Source organism: Pogoniulus pusillus, chromosome 11 (genome assembly GCF_015220805.1).
Source record: "Pogoniulus pusillus isolate bPogPus1 chromosome 11, bPogPus1.pri, whole genome shotgun sequence".
NCBI lineage: Eukaryota > Metazoa > Chordata > Aves > Piciformes > Lybiidae > Pogoniulus > Pogoniulus pusillus.
Genome location: NC_087274.1, coordinates 31,615,356 through 31,637,337, shown reverse-complemented (window position 1 = coordinate 31,637,337; position 21,982 = coordinate 31,615,356). Strand labels below are relative to the sequence as shown.

General features: G+C 50.4%; 1 protein-coding gene across 1 annotated transcript in view; it reads right to left on the bottom strand.

The window, feature by feature from the left end:
- LOC135179633 (catenin alpha-2) overlaps positions 1 to 21,982 on the bottom strand; it is an 898,848-nt gene that overhangs the window by 140,513 nt on the left and 736,353 nt on the right. The gene's annotated exons all lie outside the window — the stretch shown is intronic.

The following is a 21,982-nucleotide window of genomic DNA, read 5'->3' as shown; positions in this document are numbered from 1 at the left end:
GTGGGGTGAAAGCTCGTGCTGGATAACACAACCAAGCATCCCTCCCTTCCCAGTCACACAGCCTTGTCTAAGCAAGAGATGTATTTTTAAGTTGTTTATAAGTACATCTACATCTCCCTGCATTTCAAATATCTCACTGCATGCACAGCAGTAAAAGAGGCTTCGCTTCTGCAAGGTACTGCTGCTCTGAGCTACTGCGACTGGAGCCTGTGGATGGAGTCTACCTGGACTGCAGCAAAGCCTTTAGTGCCTTCTGCCACAACAAGCCCATGGCTTGGAATCATAGAATCAGGCAGGGTTGGAAGGGACCACAAGGAGCAGTCAGTCCCAACCTCCCTGCCATGCCCAGGGACACCCTACCCTAGAGCAGGCTGCACACAGCCTCAGCCAGCCTGGCCTCAAACACCTCCAGCCATGGGGCCTCAACCACCTCCCTGGGCAACCCATTCCAGCCTCTCACCACTCTCCTGCTCAACAACTTCCTCATCACCTCCAGCCTCACTCTCCCCACCTCCAGCTTTGCTCCATTCCTCCCACACCTGCCACTCCCTGACAGCCTAAAAAGTCCCTCCCCAGCTTTTTTGGAGCCCCCTTCAGATCCTGGCAGGTCACAAGAAGGTCCCCTGGGAGCCTCCTCTGCTCAAGCCTGCACAGCCCCAACTCTTTCAGTCTGTGCTCACAGCAGAGCTGCTGCAGCCTCTCAGCACCCTCCTGGCCCTGCTCTGGACACACTCCAGCATCTCCACAGCCCTCTTGTAATGGGGGCTCCAGAGCTGGATGCAGTACTCCAGGTGGGGTCTCAGCAGAGCAGAGCAGAGGGGCAGAATCCCCTCCCTGGCCCTGCTGGCCACACTGCTGCTACTGCAGCCCAGGCTCTGCTTGGCTTTCTGGGCTGCAAGTGCACACTGCTGGCTCCTGTGGAGCTTCTCCTCCACCAGAATCCCCAAGTCCCTCTCCTCAGGGCTGCTCTCCAGCCTGGCACTGCCCACCTGGATTTGTGCTTGGCATTGTCTCGACCCAGCTGCAGGACCTTGTACTTGGTCTTGTTGAACCTCCTGAGGTTGGCTTGTGCCCACCTCTGCAGCCTGTCCAGGTCCCTCTAGATAGATCCCTGCCCTCCAGCCTGGCTGCTGCATCACACAGCTTGGTGTCACCAGCAAACTTCCTAAGGCTGCAATCAATGCCTTTGTCCATGGAACCCACAATGACGCTGAACAAGACTGGTCTGAGGACTGATCCCTGAGGGTCTCCACTTGTCACTGGCTTGGGCAGATTCACTCGGGTATGGGTCAAGAACTGGCTGATGGGCTGGGTTCAGAGAGTGGTGGTAAATGGTGCCACATCCAGCTGGCAGCTGGCACTGGTGCTGTGTCCCAGGGATCAGTGCTGGGCACAGTCCTGTGCAATATCTTTATTGATGATCTGGACCAGGGGACTGAGTCCAGCATCAGTAAATTTGCAGATGACACCAAGCTAGGAGCAGCTGTGGAGCTGCTGGAAGGTAGGAGAGCCCTGCAGAGGGACCTGGCCAGGCTGGATGGGTGGGCAGAGGCCAGAGATTGAACAAGGCCAAGTGCAGGTTCTGCACTTTGGCCACAAGAATGCAAAGCAGCACTACAGGCTGGGGACACAATGACTGGAGAGCAGCCAGGCAGAAAGGGACCTGGGGGTGCTGGGAGAGAGGAGCTGCAGAGGAGGCAGCAGTGCCCAGGTGGGCAGCAGAGCCAATGGCATCCTGGGCTGGCTCAGGAGCAGTGTGGGCAGCAGGACAAGGGAGGTTCTTCTGCCCCTGTGCTCAGCACTGCTCAGGCCACACCTTGAGTGCTGTGCCCAGTTCTGGGCTCGTCAACTCAAGAGAGATGTTGAGATACAGCACACTATTGCTGTCTGGGCTGCAGCAAGAGCAGTGTGACCAGGAGGGCAAGGAAGGGGATTCTGCCCCTTGGCTCTGCTCTCCTCACACCCCACCTGCAGCCCTGGGGGCAGTTCTGGAGTCGCCAACATAAGAAGGACCTGGAATTGTTGGAGCCAGTGCAGAGGATGCCACCAAGATGCTGAGAGGGTTGCAGCAGCTCTGCTGTGAGCACAGGCTGAGAGAGTTGGGGCTGTGCAGCCTGGAGAAGAGAAGGCTTCCAGGAGACCTTGGAGTGGTCTTCGAGTATATGAAGACAACTTAGAGGTCTGGGGAGGAACCATAGACAAGGTCTGGTAATGACAGGAGAAGGAGGAATGGATTTAAACTGGTAGAGGGGAGATTGAAACTGGATGATAGGAAAGGGTTCTTTGCAGTGAGGGTAGTGAGACACTGGCACAGATGTGGTGCTCCACAGCCTCCCTGGAAGTGTTCAAGGCCAGGTTGGATGAGGCCTTGAGCAACCTGTTCTAGCAGGAGGTGGCCCTGCCTATGGCAGGGGATTGGAACTGGCTGATTCTTGAGATCCCTTCCAACCTAAACCATTCTATGATTCTATGGTTGGGCTGCTCAGGGAGGTGATGGAATCACCATCTCTGGAGGTGTTTAAAAGGAGTCTGGGTGAGACACTGAGTGCCATGGTTTGCATAATTGGAAGGGTTAGGTGATAAGCTGGACTTGATGTTCCTAGAGGTCTCTTCCAACCTGGTTAATTCTGTGCTTCTGTGAAAAGAGAAGACATGAAAAGCTAAAGAAAAATCATACAAGACAGAGCAGTTATTCAATGTGGTGGAATTTATATCCTCACATTATCTTTTCTCCCAGTTTAAGACTCATCCTTATGTCTTGGGTGGTTTTTTATAACATTGGAGGGGAAGAGGATTGTTGAGTACTAATAAAAATGTGGAAGGTTTCATCTGGGATGTAAACTCAGTCACAGGCTTTATTTGATGGAAAACTCCTATGTTTTATCCCAGCTCTCACACATCTGCACTTCTATGCATGAAAGCTGATTTACCTTTCTTCAAAGGACCATCATTAGCTCCTAAATATCCAAGCCCATTTGAACAAAACCAGGCTTATTTCCCATCTCTTAGAGAACTGATTCTGGCTTTTTCAAGGGAAAAAAAAAACCCTTCAGCTGAATGCAGCTCATTCACAAACAGGTTTTTTTAATAATGAGGTTTTATGCCAAGAGTTCTTTATGTAAATTTTAATATTAAACTAATAAAGTTTCAGGTTTGATAGGCAAAAAAAAAACCCAAACCCGGGATGATAGCTGGAATCATAGAATCATAGAGTCAACCAGCTTGGAAGAGACCTCCAAACTCATCCAGTCCAACCTAGCAGCCAGCCCTAGCCAATCAACCAGACCATGGCACTAAGTGCCCCAGCCAGGCTTGGCTTCAACACCTCCAGCCACAGCCACTCCACCACCTCCCTGGGCAGCCCATTCCAATGCCAATCACTCTCCCTGGCAGGAACTTCCCAACAACATCCAGCCTGGACCTCCCCTGGCACAGCTTGAGACTGTGTCCCCTTCTTCTGTTGCTTCTTGCCTGGCAGCAGAGCCCAACCCCACCTGCCTACAGCCTCCCTGCAGGCAGCTGCAGGCAGCAATGAGCTCTGCCCTGAGCCTCCTCTGCTGCAGGCTGCACACCCCCAGCTCCCTCAGCCTCTCCTCACAGGGCTGTGCTCCAGGCCCCTCACCACCTTCGTTGCCCATCTCTGGACCCATTCCAGCATCTCAACATCTCTCTTGAATTGAGGAGCCCAGAACTGGACACAGCACTCAAGGTGTGGCCTGAGCAGTGCTGAGCACAGGGGCAGAAGAACCTCCCTTGTCCTGCTGCCCACACTGCTCCTGAGCCAGCCCAGTTCCAGGCAGGAACTTGCTCATAATAGGAGCTCAGGTTGGTCAGCCAGGACCTGCCCTTCCTAAACCCCTGCTGGCTGGGTCTAATCCCTTGGCCATGCTGTAGGTGCTGTGTGATGGCACTCAAGATGCCCTGTTCCATCACCTTGCCTGGCACTGAGTCCAGGCTGACATCTCTGGAGTCTTCTGGTTCCTCCTTCTGGCCCTTCTTGTGGATGGGATCACTTTGGCAGCTCCCAGTCTTCAGGGACCTCTCCAGTGAGCCAGGACATTGAGCTAGGCCCAAAGACTGGTGGTGATTGCAATGAAATCCAGTTGGTGGCCAGTCAGAAGTGATGTTTCTGAAGGCTCTGTGCTGGGGATTCAGCATAGATGCATATATTCATAGAATACCAGTTTGGAAGAGACCTCAAGGATCATTCAGTCCAATCTTTCAGGGTAAGAATACAGCTCAAAGAAGATAACCCAGCACCTTATCAAGCTGAGCCTAGAAACTGTCTAGGGGAATCCATCACCTCCCTTGGGAGTTTACTCCAATGTCAGTTCAAATAGTGAACAAACTTTTGCTGCCATTCAGCCCAAATCTTTCCAGAAGCAACTTGTGCCCAATACCTCTTATCTTTATGTTTTTATCCCCATGGCTCTTTGTAAGAAGGGAGTCTCCCTCCTCTAAAATAGAGGGATTCACAAAAGAGTGAATGAGTTGAACAATGCTCACACAAAGAACAGTGAGTTCAGATTTGGGCCACTCACTACAGGAAGGACATTGGGGAGCTGGGGTGGGTCCAGAGAAGGGCAATGGAAGTGAGGAAGGGGCAATGGAAGTGAGGAAGGGGCAATGGAACTGGGCTGGTGAGGAGCAGCTGAGGGAGCTGGAGTGATTTAGTCAGCAGGAAAAGGAGGCTCTGGGAACAACCTCACTCTCTACAGCTATCTAAAAGCAGATAGTAGCAAGTTGGGGGTTGGGCTCTTTTTCCTGAGTAACAACAGATAGGACCAGAGGAAAAGGCCTCAAATTGTGCCAGGTGAGGTTTAGATTTGCTCTTAGGCAAGATGTCTTCAAGGAAAGGGTTGTCAAGCCCTGCAAAAAGGCTGCCCAGGGAAGTGGATGAGTCACTGTTCCTGGAAGTGATCAAAAGCCATTTAGATGTGGTGCTGAGGGCTATGGTTTAGTGGTGGCCTTGGCAGTCTGGGTTCACTGTCCCTCTCAGGCCCACTCCATGCTGTTTGGAGAAGCAGCAGTGAATACAGCCAGATACACTGATGGATGCTAACAGTACTTAACATATAGACAATGGGATGAGACTGAACAAGGCCAAGTGCAGGGTTCCACGCTTTGGCCACAACAAACCCAAGCAGTGCTACAGGCTGGGGACACAATGACTGGAGAGCAGCCAGGCAGAAAGGGACCTGGGGGTGCTGGGAGAGAGGAGATGAACAGGAGGCAGCAGTGCCCAGGTGGGCAGCAGAGCCAATGGCATCCTGGGCTGGCTCAGGAGCAGTGTGGGCAGCAGGACAAGGGAGGTTCTTCTGCCCCTGTGCTCAGCACTGCTCAGGCCACCTCTTGAGTGCTGTGTCCAGTTCTGGGCTCCTCAATTCAAGAGAGATGTTGAGGTGCTGGAAGGTGTCCAGAGAAGGGCAGCAAGGCTGGGGAGGGGCCTGGAGCAGAGCCCTGTGAAGAGAGGCTGAGGGAGCTGGGGGTGTGCAGCCTGCAGCAGAGGAGGCTCAGGGCAGAGCTCATTGCTGCCTGCAGCTCCCTGCAGGGAGGCTGTAGTCAGGTGGGGTTGGGCTCTGCTGCCAGGCAAGCAGCAACAGAAGAAGGGGTCACAGTCTCAAGCTGTGCCAGGGCAGGTCTAGGCTGGATGTGAGGAGGAGGTTGTTGTCAGAGAGAGTGATTGGCATTGGAATGGGCTGCCCAGGGAGGTGGTGGAGTGGCTGTCCCTGGGGGTCTTCAAGAAAAGCCTGGATGAGGCATTTAGTGCCATGGTCTGGTTGACTGACTAGGGCTGGGTGCTAGGTTGGACTGGATGATCTTGGAGGTCTCTTCCAACCTGCTTGATTCTATGATTCTATGATTCTATGGTGGAGTGGCCATGCCTGGTGGTGTTGAAGCCAAGCCTGGCTGGGGCACTTAGTGCCATGGTCTGATTGACTGGCCAGGGCTGGGTGATGGGATGGATTTGGTGAGCTGGGAGGTCTCTTCCAACCTGGTTGTTTCTATGACTCTGTGTTCTCTCTGTGAAGCATGTGGGGAACACCACCTCCCTAGGTCCTTTAAGTTATTGGAGTAGGCAAATCAATTCTCTTTGAAAGCTGGGAACACTCTGCCCAGGTTTGATTAGCTTCATCAAGAGACCAGATACCAGAGCATCATCACCACAGCATCATCCACTGCACTGCAACACCATTAACGTTACCCCAAGTCATGGAAATTGGAGATGAAAGGAAACTTGGCAGATGATGCTCCTGTCTGAAGGCAGCATAGGCTTTACCTAAACCATTCCTGGCACATGTTTGTTCCACTTAGTCTCAAAAGTCTGCATTGATAGCAGTGGTATGGATTTCTGTTCCTGGAGATGGAACATTTAATTAGGGAAAACAAATGGCAACAGCGTGTGACGAGGTCAGGTTCACTGGACCCTGTGCAATGAGTGTGCACTAATCTGTGCCCAGGGCCCATCAAAGGCATTTGAAGAGATTGAGTAATGAAAACAAGTGGAAAAAAATTAGAACAAAATCAACATAAAACCCCCCAAACCCAACACCACCACCCCTCCACTTTGCTCCTCTGTATATTTCTCTTGTGCAGTCTTGCTCTTGGCTTAAACTGCACAGCAGTGAGGCTATTTCGTAGAACCAAGCAGGTTGGAAGGGAGCTCCAAGCTCATCCAGTCCAACCTAGCACCCAGTCCTGGCCAATCAACCAGACCATGGCACTAAGTGCCCCAGCCAGGCTTTGCTTCAACACCTCCAGGCACAGCAACTCCACCACCTCCCTGAGCAGCCCATTCCAATGCCAATCACTCTCTCTGCCAACAACTTCCTCCTCACATCCAGCCTAGAACTGACCAGGCACAACTTGAGGCTCTGTCCCCTTCTTCTGTTGCTGGTTTGCATCCATTAGGACTGGCTTTAGATCCTTCTAATGATTTCAGTGCACTTCAGTGCCCTAAAGAAAAATGCTCATTAAGAGAAGTATCATGGAATGGTTTGGGTTGGAAGGGACCACCAAGATCACCAAGTTCCATCCTCTCACTGCCATGGGCAGGGACATCTTCCACTAGACCAGGTTGCTCAGGGTCCTATCCATCTTGGTTTTGAACACTTCCAGGGAGGGGGCATTCACAGTCTCCCTGGGTAACCTATTTCAGTGTCTCACCACCCTCACCACAAAGAAATTCTTCCTAATCTGCAGTCCAAATCTCTCTTCTTCCAGCTTCAAGCCATTCCCCCTTGTCCTAGCATTACAAGCCTGAATAAAAAGTTCCTCCTTGGCTTTCTGTTAGGCCTCCTTTAGGTACTGGAGATCTACTGAGAAGCTTCATAGATTGCAGTAGTTGAAATCTTTAGCTAACAAAGCTTTTGACACTCCTTCACGCTGCCTTTTTAGCATGGGCATTTCTGTGCCTGAAACATCACCAGAAAGGATTATTGCCTGAGTCCAAACAAGTCACCTTGCAAATGACATTTCCACACACTACCCAAGCTCTTGTGGTATCTTGGTGCACTTGGAAGACCAAAGGAGGGAAAGAGACAAAAGTTAAAACATATCTTTGAAGGATTTTTCTTTCTCTGACAAGTTGTCTTCAGAGCAGGTGACACACTGGTTCCTCTGCTTTGGGGTTGGGCTCTGCTGCCAGGCATCCAGCAACAGAACAAGGGGACACAGTCTCAAGTGCAGCCAGGGCAGGTCTAGGCTGGATGTGAGGAGGAAGTTGTTGGCAGAGAGAGTGATTGGCATTGGAATGGGCTGCCCAGGGAGGTGGTGGAGTGGCTGTGCCTGGAGGTGTTGAAGCAAAGCCTAGATGAGGCACTTAGTGCCATGGTCTGGTTGGTTAGGCAGGGCTGGGTGCTAGGTTGGACTGGATGAGCTTGGAGCTCTCTTCCAACCTGCTTGATTCTATGATTCTATGATTCTGGGGACAATCACTGCCCTGGTCGTGCTGGCTGCTCTGTTCCTGGTTCCTTCTTGGCCCCACACTGGCTGATCTGCAGCCAGCTGCCAATCACTGGCACACAGACAGGAGTGGTTGAGCACAGAACACATTGAACTCCATACAACTAACTGTACATACTACTGCTGCTAGAAGCAACAAGCAATGTGCTGCACCTCCCCCCTCCGCTCCTCTATCTTTTCCTTCCCCTAACCCACATCATTTAATGGTTAATTGCTTACGAATTCACTGGAGGGCCACCAGCACATATTTACACAGCCACAAACTGCAAATTATTCATCTGGCTGCACACTGGGATTTGTTTTGTTACTGGGGGTCAGTGAACAGGTAACAGGTTTAGAAACTGATAGGGAAGAGGAAGGAACTGCATTAGAATGAAGGCAGAATAACAATGAGCCCAAGAGTCAGGTGAGTATTTCTTGCTTCAGCTCTTACATCTAATACTTCATTTTTTTTCCACTGTGAGGAAAATGTTTTCTTTGCTGGTTTTTGGGTAGGTTTGGGTGTTTTTATAATAAATCTCAGGATCACAGATGTCAGAGGTATGAAGAGACCCAAAGAGATCATCTAGTCCAAGTCCCCTGCCAGAACAGGACCATACAGACTAGCTCAGGTCACACAGGAACACATCCAGACAGGCCTGGAAAGGCTCCACAGAAGGAGACTCCACAACCTCTCTGGGCAGCCTGTGCCAGGGCTCTGGGACCCTTCCAGGAAAGAAGTTCCCCCTTGTGTTGAGGCAGAACCTCCTGTGCTGCAGCTTACACCCATTGCTGCTTGTCCTATCCCAGGCAGCAGTGAGCAGAGCCTGTCCCCCTCTCCTGACCCCCAGCTCTCAGACAGTTATAAACATTTATTAGGTCCCCTCTCAGTCTCCTCCAGACTAAACAGCCCCAGGTCCATCAGGCTCTCCTCATCAGGCAGTGCTCCAGTCCCCAAATCATCCTTGTAGCCCTCCACTGAACCCTCTCCAGCAGAGAACCTCTTTTGCTGCAACTAAGTTTGCTGCACCCATTGCTCCCAGGCAGCAGTGAGCAGAGCCTGTCCCCCCCTCCTGGCAGCCCTCAGATATAAGTATAAACATTGATCAAATCCCCTCTCAGTCTTCTCTTCTCCAGACTAAGCAGCCCCAGGGCCCTCAGCCTCTCCTCATCAGCCATGCCCTCCTGTCCCCTCATCATCCTCCTAGCCCTCTGCTGGACCCTCTCCAGCAGATCCCTGTCCCTCTGCAACTGGGGAGCCCAAAACTGAAGGCAGTACTCAAGATGGTGTCGCACCAGGGCAGAGTAGAGGCAGAGGAGAACCTCCACTGATCTGCTGGACACACTCTTCTTAAAGCACCCCAAGAGGAGAACCTCCATTGATCTGCTGGACACACTCTTCTTAAAGCACCCCAAGAAGAGAACCTCCCTTGACCTGCTGGACACACTCTTCTTAAAGCACCCCAAGAGGAGAAGCTCCCTTGATCTGCTGGACACACTCTTCTTAAAGAACCCTAAGGGGAGAAGCTCCCTTGATCTGCTGGACACACTCTTCTTAAAGCACCCTGAGGGGAGAAGCTCCCTTGATCTGCTGGACACACTCTTCTTAAAGCACCCCAAGAGGAGAAGCTCCCTTGATCTGCTGGACACACTCTTCTTAATGCACCCCAAGAGGAGAAGCTCCCTTGATCTGCTGGACACACTCTTCTTAAAGCACCCCAAGAGGAGAAGCTCCCTTGATCTGCTGGACACACTCTTCTTAAAGCACCCCAAGAGGAGAAGCTCCCTTGATCTGCTGGACACACTCTTCTTAATGCACCCCAAGAGGAGAAGCTCCCTTGATCTGCTGGACACACTCTTCTTAAAGCACTCCAAGAGGATCCCATTGGCCCTCTTGGCCACAAGGCCACACTGCTGTCCCATGCACAGCTTGTTATCCACCAGCACTCAGAGGTCCCTCTCCATGTTCACTGAGCCACAGTTGGTAAAGAAAGCTCTGAAAGGACATAAAAATGCTTTGGCTTCTGTGTTTGCCTTTTCACTTGTAAGTCAGCAGGCTGAGATACAAGGTCTGCAACTTGAGACAGAAAGAAATCCTGTAAAGATGTTTTACTTCTGTTGAAGAAATCAATGAACTTTATTGGGGGAACCTCCTGTGCTGCAGTTTGCACCCATTGCTCTTTGTCCTATCCCAGGGGGCAAGTGAGCAGAGCCTGTCCCCCTCTCCTGACCCCCAGCCCTCAGATAGTCAGAATCATTTATTAGTCCCCCTCTCAGCCTTCTCTTCTCCAGACCACAAAGCCCCAGGACCCTCAGCCTCTCCTCACAAGGCAGAATTATTGAGGCTGGAATAGACCTCTGAGATCATCAAGTATTTTTTCTCTGATGATGAAAAAAATGGAAGAAAAATTGTTTCTTGCTTTATCAATCAAGGCAAAGTTCCTCCATTTTCTTATCCCAGCTGTCAAACAGGAATAATGGTAAACTCCCTCCTCTGGCAGGAGGAAGTTGTTGAGCAGGAGAGTGGTGAGAGGCTGGAATGGGTTGCCCAGGGAGGTGGTTGAGGCCCCATGGCTGGAGGTGTTTGAGGCCAGGTTGGCTGAGGCTGTGTGCAGCCTGCTCTAGGGTAGGGTGTCCCTGGGCATGGCAGGGGGGTTGGAACTAGATGATCTTTGTGGTCCCTTCCAAACCTGACTAATTCTATGGTTCTATGAGATGGGCTTGTGCTGAGGATATTTGCCCAGAGCACACAGCAGGAGAACACCAGTGTGTGTTGGCTGAGCTTCATCCTTTGCAGAAGCTCAGAGGAGAGCTGATTTTCACATTGTGTTATCTCCAGTTTGGGCAAGCAGTCTATTTGAGAAGGCAGCAGAGGGTTGATTTACCACTAATATCTCACTCTCATTTCCAGAGAATGGCTTAAACACAAACACAGTCGAGCTGAAAGTCTCAATGTTCTACTTGAATTCACATGATTTATGGGAGGGAAAGAAACCTTGCTCTGTTTTTAACAGCCTGAGAAATGTTGGATTCATCTACAGGGAATGAAGGAACCCAAAACACTGCTCAGGTCACAGCTTGAGTGCTGTGTCCAGTTCTGGACTCCTCCATTCAAGAGAGATGTTGAGGTGCTGGAAAGTGTCCAGAGAAGGGCAGCAAGGCTGGGGAGGGGCCTGGAGCACAGCCCTGTGAGGAGAGGCTGAGGGAGCTGGGGGTGTGCAGCCTGCAGCAGAGGAGGCTCAGGGCAGAGCTCATTGCTGCCTGCAGCTCCCTGAAGGGAGGCTGTAGCCAGGTGGGGTTGGGCTCTGCTGCCAGGCAAGCAGCAACAGAACAAGGAGACACAGTCTCAAGCTGTGGTGGGGCAGGTCTAGGCTGGATGTTGTTAGGAAGTTGTTGTCAGAGAGAGTGATTGGCATTGGAATGGGCTGCCCAGGGAGGTGGTGGAGTGGCTGTGCCTGGAGGTGTTGAAGCCAAGCCTGGCTGGGGCACTTAGTGCCATGGTCTGGTTGACTGGCTAGGGCTGGGTGCTAGGTTGGCCTGGATGATTTTGGAGGTCTCTTCCAAGTTGGTTGATTCTATGAAATCCAAATAGCAGACACTCAAAAGTAGCACTCAACACTCCAGCTGACATTTGACACTGACGTTCAAATGAACGTTCCAGCTAAGAATAAATCTGCTTTTGAAACAGCCTGAATAGAAAATAGGGCAGAAACTGCATTCATCTCTACTGGTATAATTAGGCACACTGGTCTGAACTCCTGTTCTTGCTGTGGATCTCTGCAGTGTAATTGAAGCCTGCCCTTCAAGACAGCAGGCAAATGCTAAATACACTGCTGAGAGTGCTCAAGTGAGAGGTTTCTCCTAAGAAACGTTGTTCAAATTGGAATTGAGAAAAGATGCCCAAATATACCAGGGCAGGCTTGCAATATTATCATGAAAGGCTCCAAAGTAGTTTAAAGCACTGCCATCCATTTTCAGCATCCCTTGGTGTCTTCAGTGAGCTGTCCTTCACACGTGGACCGCACTCTGATATTCCCAAGTGGCCTATTGCTTCTCCCTTTGGATTGGGAAATGGATCTGGATGGCAGTCCAGTTCTCTCCCTCTCTACTCAGCACTGGTGGGGCTACATCTTGGGTATTGGGTTCAGTCTTGGGGCCCTCACTACATGAAGGACATTGGAATGTTTGAGCAGGTCTAGAGAAAGGCAATGAAGCTGGTGAAGGGTCTGGAGGACAGGGATGGTGAGGAGAGCTTGAGGGAACTGGGGGTGTTCAGCCTGGAGAAAAGGAGGCTGAGGGAAGCCTTCATTGCTTTCCAAAACTCCATGAAAGGAGGCTGGAGTGAGGTGGAGGTTGGACTCTTCTCCTTCATAACATGTGACAGGACAAGAAACGGACTCAAGTTATATCAGGGCAGACATTCATGTTGGTTAGTAGAAGAAACTTGTTGACTGAAAGGGTTCTCAACCACTGGAAAAGGCTGCCTAGGGAGGTAGTTGCAACACCATCCCTGGATATGTTCCAAAAAAGCAGAGCTGTGGTGCTAAGGGACATGGTTTAACACCAGGGGACAGAGTGGCTGGAAAGCAGCCAGGAAGAAAGGGACCTGGGGGTACTGGTCCAGGTTGAAGTAGGTTGAAGATGAGGCAGCAGTGTGCCCAGGTGGCCAAGAGAGCCAATGGCATCCTGGGCTGGCTCAGGAGCAGTGTGGGCAATAGGACAAGGGAGGTTCTTCTGCCCCTGTGCTCAGCACTGCTCAGGTCACACCTGCAGTGCTGTGTCCAGTTCTGGGCTCCTCAATTCAAGAGAGATGTTGAGGTGCTGGAAGGTGTTGAGAGAAGGGCAGCAAGGCTGGGGAGGGGCCTGGAGCAGAGCCCTGTGAGGAGAGGCTGAGGGAGCTGGGGGGGTGCAGCCTGCAGCAGAGGAGGCTCAGGGCAGAGCTCATTGCTGCCTGCAGCTGCCTGCAGGGAGGCTGTAGCCAGGTGGGGTTGGGCTCTGCTGCCAGGCAAGCAGCAACAGAAGAAGGGGACACAGCCTGAAGCTGTGCCAGGGCAGGTCTAGGCTGGATATTAGGAGGAAGTTGTTGTCAGAGAGAGTGATTGGCATTGGAATGGGCTGCCCAGGGAGGTGGTGGAGTGGCTGTGGCTGGAGGTGTTGCAGCCAAGCCTGGCTGGGGCACTTAGTGCCATGGTCTGGTTGGTTGGGCAGGGCTGGGTGCTAGGTTGGGCTGGCTGAGCTTGGAGGTCTCTTCCAGCCTGCTTGATTCTGTGATTCTATGTTTCTATGACTCAATTTTGGGAACCTTTCCCAATCAAAACATCTCTGTGATCTGTTCTTGTCAGTGGATGTGAGGCAATGGCCTTATGGCAAAAGCTGACACTCCTTATTTGCACTTCTGTGCTCCAACCTCCATGGACCCTTACAGTTCCTTGGATGTCTAAGCCAGACAAGGAGTGGGAGAAGTCAGTCCCTGCTGTGCTGCTATCACAGTAGAGAAAAGCAAAGCTAATCACACAAAGCCAACCTGAGGAGCATGCACAGACCTAGGAGCTGGCTTCCCAGACAAAGCTGGCATTTCAGATCACAGGCTTCCATAAAGCTCCCCCAGCATGGGCAAAGACAGAGCAAACAGCAGCACCACAAGCTTCAAGCAGCTCCCTGAGAAGCTGCCTTTCATAAGCTGTCAGCATTTACTCACCAGAAGGGATGCTCTTTAATTTATTCAGTCACTCCACAAACTCCTCTGCTTTCCCCACTCTAATTCATAGAATGGGTTAGGTTGGAAGGGAGCTCAAGGATCAGCCAGTTCCAACTCTGCCATAGGCAGGGACACCTCCCACTACAACAGGTTGATCAAGGCCTCATCCAGTCTGGCCTTGAACATCTCCAGGGAGGTGGTGGAACACAGAAGCACCCAATGTGATTGAAGATCACATTGGGTGCTTCTGTGTTCCACCACCTCCCTGGGCAACCTGTGCCAGTGTCTCACCACCCTCACTGCAAAGAGCCCTTTCCTAACATCTACTTGCCATCTCCCCTCTGCCACTTTAAACCCATTCCTCCTCCTCATGTCATTACAAGGCCTTGTCAATAGTCCTTCATCAGCTTTCCTATGCTTCCCTTTCAGATGCTGGAAGGCCACTGCAAGGTGTCTGGAAGGTCACTGCAAGGTGCTTGGAAGGCCACTGCAAGGTGTCTGGAAGGCTATTATAAGACAGAGACACCTCCCACTAGAACAGGTTGCTCAAGGCCTCATCCAACCTGGCCTTGAACACCTCCAGGGAGGTGGTGGAGCACAGAATCAATGAATATGATCTTCAATCACATTGGGTGATTCTGTGCTCCACAATCTCCTTGGACAACCTGTGCCAGTGTCTCACCACTCTCACTGCAAAGAATCCTTTCCTAACATCTAGTTTGAATCTCCTCTCTGCCACTTCAGACCCATTACTCCTTGTCCTGCCATTACAAGACCATCTCAACAGTCCCTCCACAGCCTTCCTGTAGCCCCCTTCAGATACTGGAAGGCCACTCCAAGTTCTCCTTCAGATACTGGAAGTTCTCCTCCAAGCCTTCTCCTCTCCAGCCTGCACAGCCCCAACTCTCTCAGCCTGTGCTCACAGCAGAGCTGCTGCAGCCCTCTCAGCATCTTGGTGGCCTCCTCTGCACTGGCTCCAACACTTCCATGTCCTTCTCATGTTGGGGGCTCCAGAACTGCCCCCAGGGCTGCAGGTGGGGTTTGAGGAGAGCAGAGCCAAGGGACAGAAACCCCTCCCTTGCCCTGCTGCCCACACTGCTCTTGCTGCAGCCCAGACAGCAACAGTGTGCTGTATCTCAACATCTCTCTTGAATTGAGGAGCCCAGAACTGGACACAGCACTCAAGGAGTGGCCTGAGCAGTGCTGAGTGCAGGGGCACAAGAACTTTTTCCTTTACATAGGGGATAAGCCAATCTCAGAAAGAATTCCTACCCAACCCAAATAATGACTGTTCTATCAAACCTGAGAATGATTTGTAAGGATTGGTTTCTTCTCTAGACTACTGGCATGCTGGCTCCTTTCAAATTAACTAAGATAATCATCTTCCTTCACATCCACTGATAGCACAGCTGCTGCTGTCAAGTGGTTTTCCTTCTTTAACAAGCTCAAGTCCACTGCACAAAAAATAAGGTAGATAATATATAATTAACTGGTCTAAATTTGGAGAGTGCTTTAACTCTGCTTCACAGGGGATTTATCTTTTGTCTGTAATTAAAAGAAAGAGGAAAAATAAAGTACTGACAACGACAGCCAGAGGCAAGAAGTACCTTTGGGTTGGTTTTTTTATGCTGCTGTGTTATTTTTTCCAAGTGAGTTCAACATGTCAGGTGCAAGTTCAGAGGGGAGGAACATAGAATCATTCAGCAGGTCAAAGGAGGTTCTCCCACCCCTCTAGTGAGACAACAGCTAGAGTATTGTGTCCAGTTCTGGGCTCCCCAGTTCAGGAGAGATGTTGAGGTGCTGGAAGGTGTCCAGAGAAGGGCAATGAAGCTGGTGAGGGGCCTGGAGCATAGCCCTGTGAAGAAGAAACTTGTTGACTGAAAGGGTTCTCAACCACTGGAACAGGCTGCCCAGGGAGGTGGTTGCATCCCCATCCCTGGAGCTGTTCCAAAGAAGCAGAGCTGTGGTGCTAAGGGACATGGTTTAACACCAGGGGACAGAGTGGCTGGAAAGCAGCCAGGAAGAAAGGGACCGAGGGGTACTGGTGGATAGTATGTTGAAGATGAGGCAGCAGTGTGCCCAGGTAGCCAAGAGAGCCAATGGCATCCTGGCCTGGCTTAGGAGCAGTGTGGGCAGCAGGACAAGGGAGGTTCTTCTGCCCCTCTGCTCAGCACTGCTCAGGCCACCCCTGGAGTGCTGTGTCCAGTTCTGGGCTCCTCAATTCAAGAGAGATGTTGAGGTGCTGGAAGGTGCCCAGAGAAGGGCAATGAAGTTGGGGAGGGGCCTGGAGCACAGCCCTGTGAGGAGAAGCTGAAGGAGCTGGGGGTGTGCAGCCTGCAGAAGAGGAGGCTCAGGGCAGAGCTCATTGCTGTCTACAATTACCTGCAGGGAGGCTGTAGCCAGGTGGGGTTGGGCTCTGCTGCCAGGCAAGCAGCAACAGAAGAAAGGGACACAGCCTCAAGCTGTGCCAGGGCAGGTCTAGGCTGGATGTTGTTAGGAAGTTGTTGTCAGAGAGAGTGATTGGCATTGGAATAGGCTGCCCAGGGAGGTGGTGGAGTGGCTGTGCCTGGAGGTGTTGAAGCCAAGCCTGGCTGGGGCACTTAGTGCCATGGTCTGGTTGATTGGCCAGGGCTGGGTGCTAGGTTGGACTGGATGATTTTAGGAGTCTCTTCCAGTCTGGTTGATTCTATGATTCATTGCATCAGCTCCAGGATGGTTCCACTTGTTGCTATCCAAATAAGTCCACTACTTTTCCCTGCCACCTGCAAGCTTCACTCTTTCTTATCAAGGCTGTTCCTAGCATCCATACCAGCATCTGACACACCAACAACACTTAATCACCAGCCTCACTTTTTAACAAAGACTTCTTCTCCCTCAAAACATCTACTGATGTTCACACACCTGCTCTTTTGCTGCACCATCCCTTCTGCAGCCTGACACACTCACATGCTGTAGATGCAAATTAATTTATCAAACAGCTACCACCAAATACCTGAGAGGTTGAGCCTCACAGGCATTTCATACACTCCTGAGGTTTCTCACAGGCCAAACATGGGCAAATACATGGCAGTATGTTGCAAAAGAGTCAAAACTCCACAGCCAAAAAATAAGGAGGAAAAAAAAGTTGTTCAGCTTTAGTACCACTTGCTGCTGCTGTTATTGTTATCACAGAACCATGCAGGCTGGCAAAGCCCCTCAGGATCATCAAGTCTGACCTACAACCCTACTCTACAAGAGTTACCTTAAACCATAACCCCAAGCACTACATCCAAATGACCCTCACAGACATCCAGGGTGGGTGACTCCACCACCTCCCTGGGCAGCTCATTCCAGTCCCTGACCATGCTCTCCAGGAAAAACCTTTTTCTAATGTCCAATTTAAGCCTCCCCAGTCTCAGCTTGAGGCCATTCCCCCTTGTTCTGTTTCTAGTTACCTGTGAGCAGAGCCCAGCAGCAGCCTCTCCACAATGTCCTTTCAGGTAGCTGTAGACAGCAATGAGGTCTGCCCTCAGCCTCCTCTCCCTCAAACTAACTATCCCCAGCTCTCTCAGTCACTCCTCATCAGACTTATTCTCTAGGCCTTTCCCAGCTTCCTTGCCCTCCCCTGGACCCACTCCAGCACCTCCACATCTCTCTTGTATTGCAGTGCTCAAAACCGAACACAACTCTCGAGGTGTGGTCTCCCCAAAACCAAGTCCAAGGGGACAATCATCTCCCTGCTCCTGCTGAACACAGCACTTTTAATGCAAGCCAGGATGCCATTGGCCTTCTTGGCCACCTGGGCACACTGCTGGCTCACATTCAGCTGCCTGGGCACACTGCTGGCTGACATTCAGCTGCTTGGGCACACTGCTGGCTCCTGTTCTGCTGCCTGGGCACACTGCTGGCTCCTAATCAGCTGCCTGGGCACACTGCTGGCTGACATTCAGCTGCCTGGGCACACTGCTGGCTGACATTCAGCTGCTTGGGCACACTGCTGGCTCCTGTTCTGCTGCCTGGGCACACTGCTGGCTCCTAATCAGCTGCCTGGGCACACTGCTGGCTGACATTCAGCTGCCTGGGCACACTGCTGGCTCACACTCTGCTGCCTGGGCACACTGATGGCTGACATTCAGCTGCCTGGGCACACTGCAGGCTCACATTCAGCTGCCTGGGCACACTGCTGGCTCCTACTCAGCTCCTGTCTGTTACAACCCCCAGGTCCCTTTCTGCCAGGCAGCTCTCCAGCCACACTGCCCCACGCCTGTAGCATTGTCTGGGGTTGTTGTGACTCAAGTGCAGGAGCTGGCATTTGGCCTTGCTGAAGCTCACCCCATTCATGTTGGCCCAGTGACCTAAGCCTATCCAAGTCCCTCTGAAGAGCCTCTCTACCCTCATTCAAATTGACACTGCCACCTAACTTGGTGTCATCTGCAAACTCACTGCTGACACTCTCTATGCCTGAATCAAGGTCATCAATAAAGATGTTAAACAGAAGTGATGCCAACACAGATCCCTAAGGAATGCCACCAGTGGCCAGCATCCACCTGGATTTAGCACCATTGACCACCACTCTGTGGGCCCTCCTGTCCAGCCACTGCTTTACCCAGGAGACAGTGTGCTCAGCCAAGCCTTGAGCAGCCAATTTATCTACAACAATTTTGTGGGGAACAGTATGCAAGGCCTGTGGAGGCTTCAACAAAGGAAAGAGTGCTCTGTATGGTCAAGTAAGGGAATCCAATGTTACATCTCCTTCTTTGATCAGGTGACCTGCTTGGTGGATGTGGGGAGCCTGTGGATGTGGTCTATCTGGACTTCAGCAAGGCCTTTGACACTGTCCCCCACAGCAAACTCCTGGCTAAGCTATCAGCCCATGGCTTGGATGGCAACACTTTGTGCTGGATTAGGAACTGGCTGGAGGGCTGAGCCCAGGGAGTGGTGGTGAATGGAACATGAGCCAGCAGTGTGCCCAGGTGGCCAAGAGAGCCAGTGGCATCCTGGCCTGCATCAGGAATGGTGTGGTCAGCAGGAGCAGGGAGGTCATTCTGCCCCTGTACTCTGCACTGGTTAGACCACACCTTGAGTATTGTGTTCAGTTCTGGGCTCCCCAGTTTAAAAGGACATTGAGATGCTTGAGCGTGTCCAGAGAAGGGCAATGAGGCTGGGGAGAGGCCTTGAGCACAGCCCTATGAGGAGAGGCTGAGGGAGCTGGGATTGGTTAGCCTGGAGAAGAGGAGGCTCAGGGGTGACCTTATTGTTGTCTACAACTACCTGAGGGGTGGTTGTGGCCAGGAGGAGGTTGCTCTCTTCTCTCAGGTGGCCAGCACCAGAACGAGAGGACACAGCCTCAGGCTGTGCCAGGGGAGGTTTAGGCTGGAGGTGAGGAGAAAGTTCTTCCCTGAGAGAGTCATTGGACACTGGAATGGGCTGCCTGGGAAGGTGGTGGAGTCGCCGTCCCTGGGGCACTTTAAGGCAAGGTTGGATGTGGCACTTGGTGCCATGGTCTAGCCTTGAGGTCTGTGGTAAAGGGTTGGACTCCATGATCTGTGAGGTCTCTTCCATCCCTTATGATACTATGATACTATGATCTCTATGGTCAAATAAGAGAATCCAATGACTACATTTCTATTGTCAAACAAAAGAATCCAATGCTACATTTCTATGGTCAAATAAGAGAATCCAATGTCTACATTTATAGGGTCAAAAAAGAGAATCCAACAACTACATCTCTATGGTAAAATAGGAGAATCCAATGCTACATCTCTATGGTTAAATAAGAGAATCCAATGCTACATCTCTATGGTTAAATAAGAGATCCAATGCCACATCGCTATGGTTAAATAGGAGATCCAGTGCTACATCTCTATGCTTAAATAAGAGATCCAATGGCTACATCTCTATGGTTAAATAGGAGAATCCAATGGCTACATCTCTATGGTTAAATAAGAGATCGAATGCTACATCCCTATGGTTAAATAAGAGATCCAATGCTACATCTCTATGGTTAAATAGGAGAATCCAATGGCTACATCTCTATGGTTAAATAAGAGATCCAATGCTACATCTCTATGGTTAAATAGGAGAATCCAATGCTACATCTCTATGGTTAAATAAGAGAATCCAATGGCTACATCTCTATGGTTAAATAAGAGATCCAATGCTACATCTCTATGGTTAAATAAGAGATCCAATGCTACATCTCTATGGTTAAATAGGAGAATCCAATGGCTACATCTCTATGGTTAAATAGGAGAATCCAATGGCTACATCTCTATGGTTAAATAAGAGAATCCAATGCTACATCTCTATGATTAAATAAGAGAATCCAATGGCTACATCTCTATGGTTAAATAGAAGAATCCAATGCTACATCTCTATAGTTAAATAAGAGATCCAATGGCTACATCTCTATGGTTAAATAAGAGATCCAATGGCTACATCTCTATGGTTAAATAAGAGAATCCAATGGCTACATCTCTATGGTTAAATAAGAGATCCAATGGCTACATCTCTATGGTTAAATAGGAGAATCCAATGGCTACATCTCTATGGTTAAATAAGAGAATCCAATGCTACATCTCTATGATTAAATAAGAGAATCCAATGGCTACATCTCTATGGTTAAATAAGAGATCCAATGGCTACATCTCTATGGTTAAATAGGAGATCCAGTGCTACAACTCTATGGTCAAATAGGAGAATGGAATGACTACATCTCTATGGTCAAATAAGAGAATCCAGTGGCTACATTTCTAAGTTAAATAAGAGAATCCAATGCTGCATCTCTGTGGTTAAATAAGAGAACCCCACTGGTTGATCTCAGCTCTCCCTGTTGCTCTCACACTCAGAATTATATATGTATCTACCAGGGCAAAGGGTTTGGACTTCACTTTCTGAGGGAACTGCCAAGGGACCGTGGATTACCTTAACGTCCATCAGGCCAAGAAACTGCAGAGCAGGGAAAAGATTAAGCAGAAATAGAAACTCTATTGGCTGCTCCATCAGGAGGCATTCCAACAGCTCTGACAGGCTACAAGCCCAGCTGATCATCTATCATAAACCCCATCTTTGTGTAATCAATTGCTGAGACTAAACAGAGCGGAGATAAAGCATCCAAGATGCAGGGGCAGATAAAGATGTTGAAGGGAAAAAAGAATCAATAGCAATAATTTAACAAAATATAGTACATTTTTAATAGCAACCTCACTGACAACAGCCAGAGGTGTAGAGAGAGCAGCAGGAACCACACGAGCACAAAAGGGTTTCTAGGATGGCTGGAGAATTGGGACATTAGAGCAGCTACAAGAGGCTCTTACAAATGTATTTGTGATTAGGTGCCCAGGAGGGAAAGGAAGAACTAAAGCTTCATCACCTGCTAAGGTTTTCAAAATGAAATGGAGGAGATTTGTGATCAGTCCAGGGAGGTGGTGGAGGCACCGTCCCTGGGGGTCTTCAAGAAAAGACTGGCTGAGGCACTTAGTGCCATGGTCTGGTTGATTGGTTAGGGCTGGGTGCTAGGTTGGACTGGATGAGCTTGGAGGTCTCTTCCAACCTGGTTGATTCTATGATTCTATGATTTAGTCAGAGAGTCATAGAATGGTCTGGGTTGGAAGAGACCTCCAAAGCTCATCCAGTCCAACCCCACCTGCACTCAGCAGGGACATCCTCCACTAAGTCAGGTTGTCCAAAGCCTTGCCAAGCCTCACCTTGAGGCATTTAGTGCCATGGTCTAGATGACTGGATAGGGCTGGGTGCTAGGGTGGCCTGGATGATCTTGGAGGTCTCTTCCAACCTGCTTGACTCTATGATACTTCTGTGACCTCCAGGGATGGGGCTTAAACCTCCTCCCCAGACAACCTGTCTCACTGATCTACTACTGTCCTGGTAAACAACTTGTCCCTAACATACAGTCATGAGAAAGGAATTCTGGAAGCACCTTCCAAAGAGCTCTTTGACATAGAGCTTCAAAGTGTTTGGAATTTAGAGATTAGAACTCAGATTGTAATCAACTATTAGATCACAGAATCATCAAATGGTTTAGGTTGGAAGGGACCTCAAGGATCAGCCAGTTCCAACCCCCTGCCATAGGCAGGGACACCTCCCACTAGAACAGGTTGCTCAAGGCCTCTTCCAACCTGGCCTTGAACACCTCCAGGGAGGTGGTGGAGCACAAAATCACTGAATATGATCAAAGAACACATTGGATGATTCTGTGCTCCACAATCTCCTTGGACAACCTGTGCCAGTGTCTCACCACTCTCACTGCAAAGAATCCTTTCCTAACATCTAGTTTGAATCTCCTCTCAGCCAGTTCAAACCCATTCCTCCTTGTCCTGTCATTACCAGACCTTGTCAATAGTC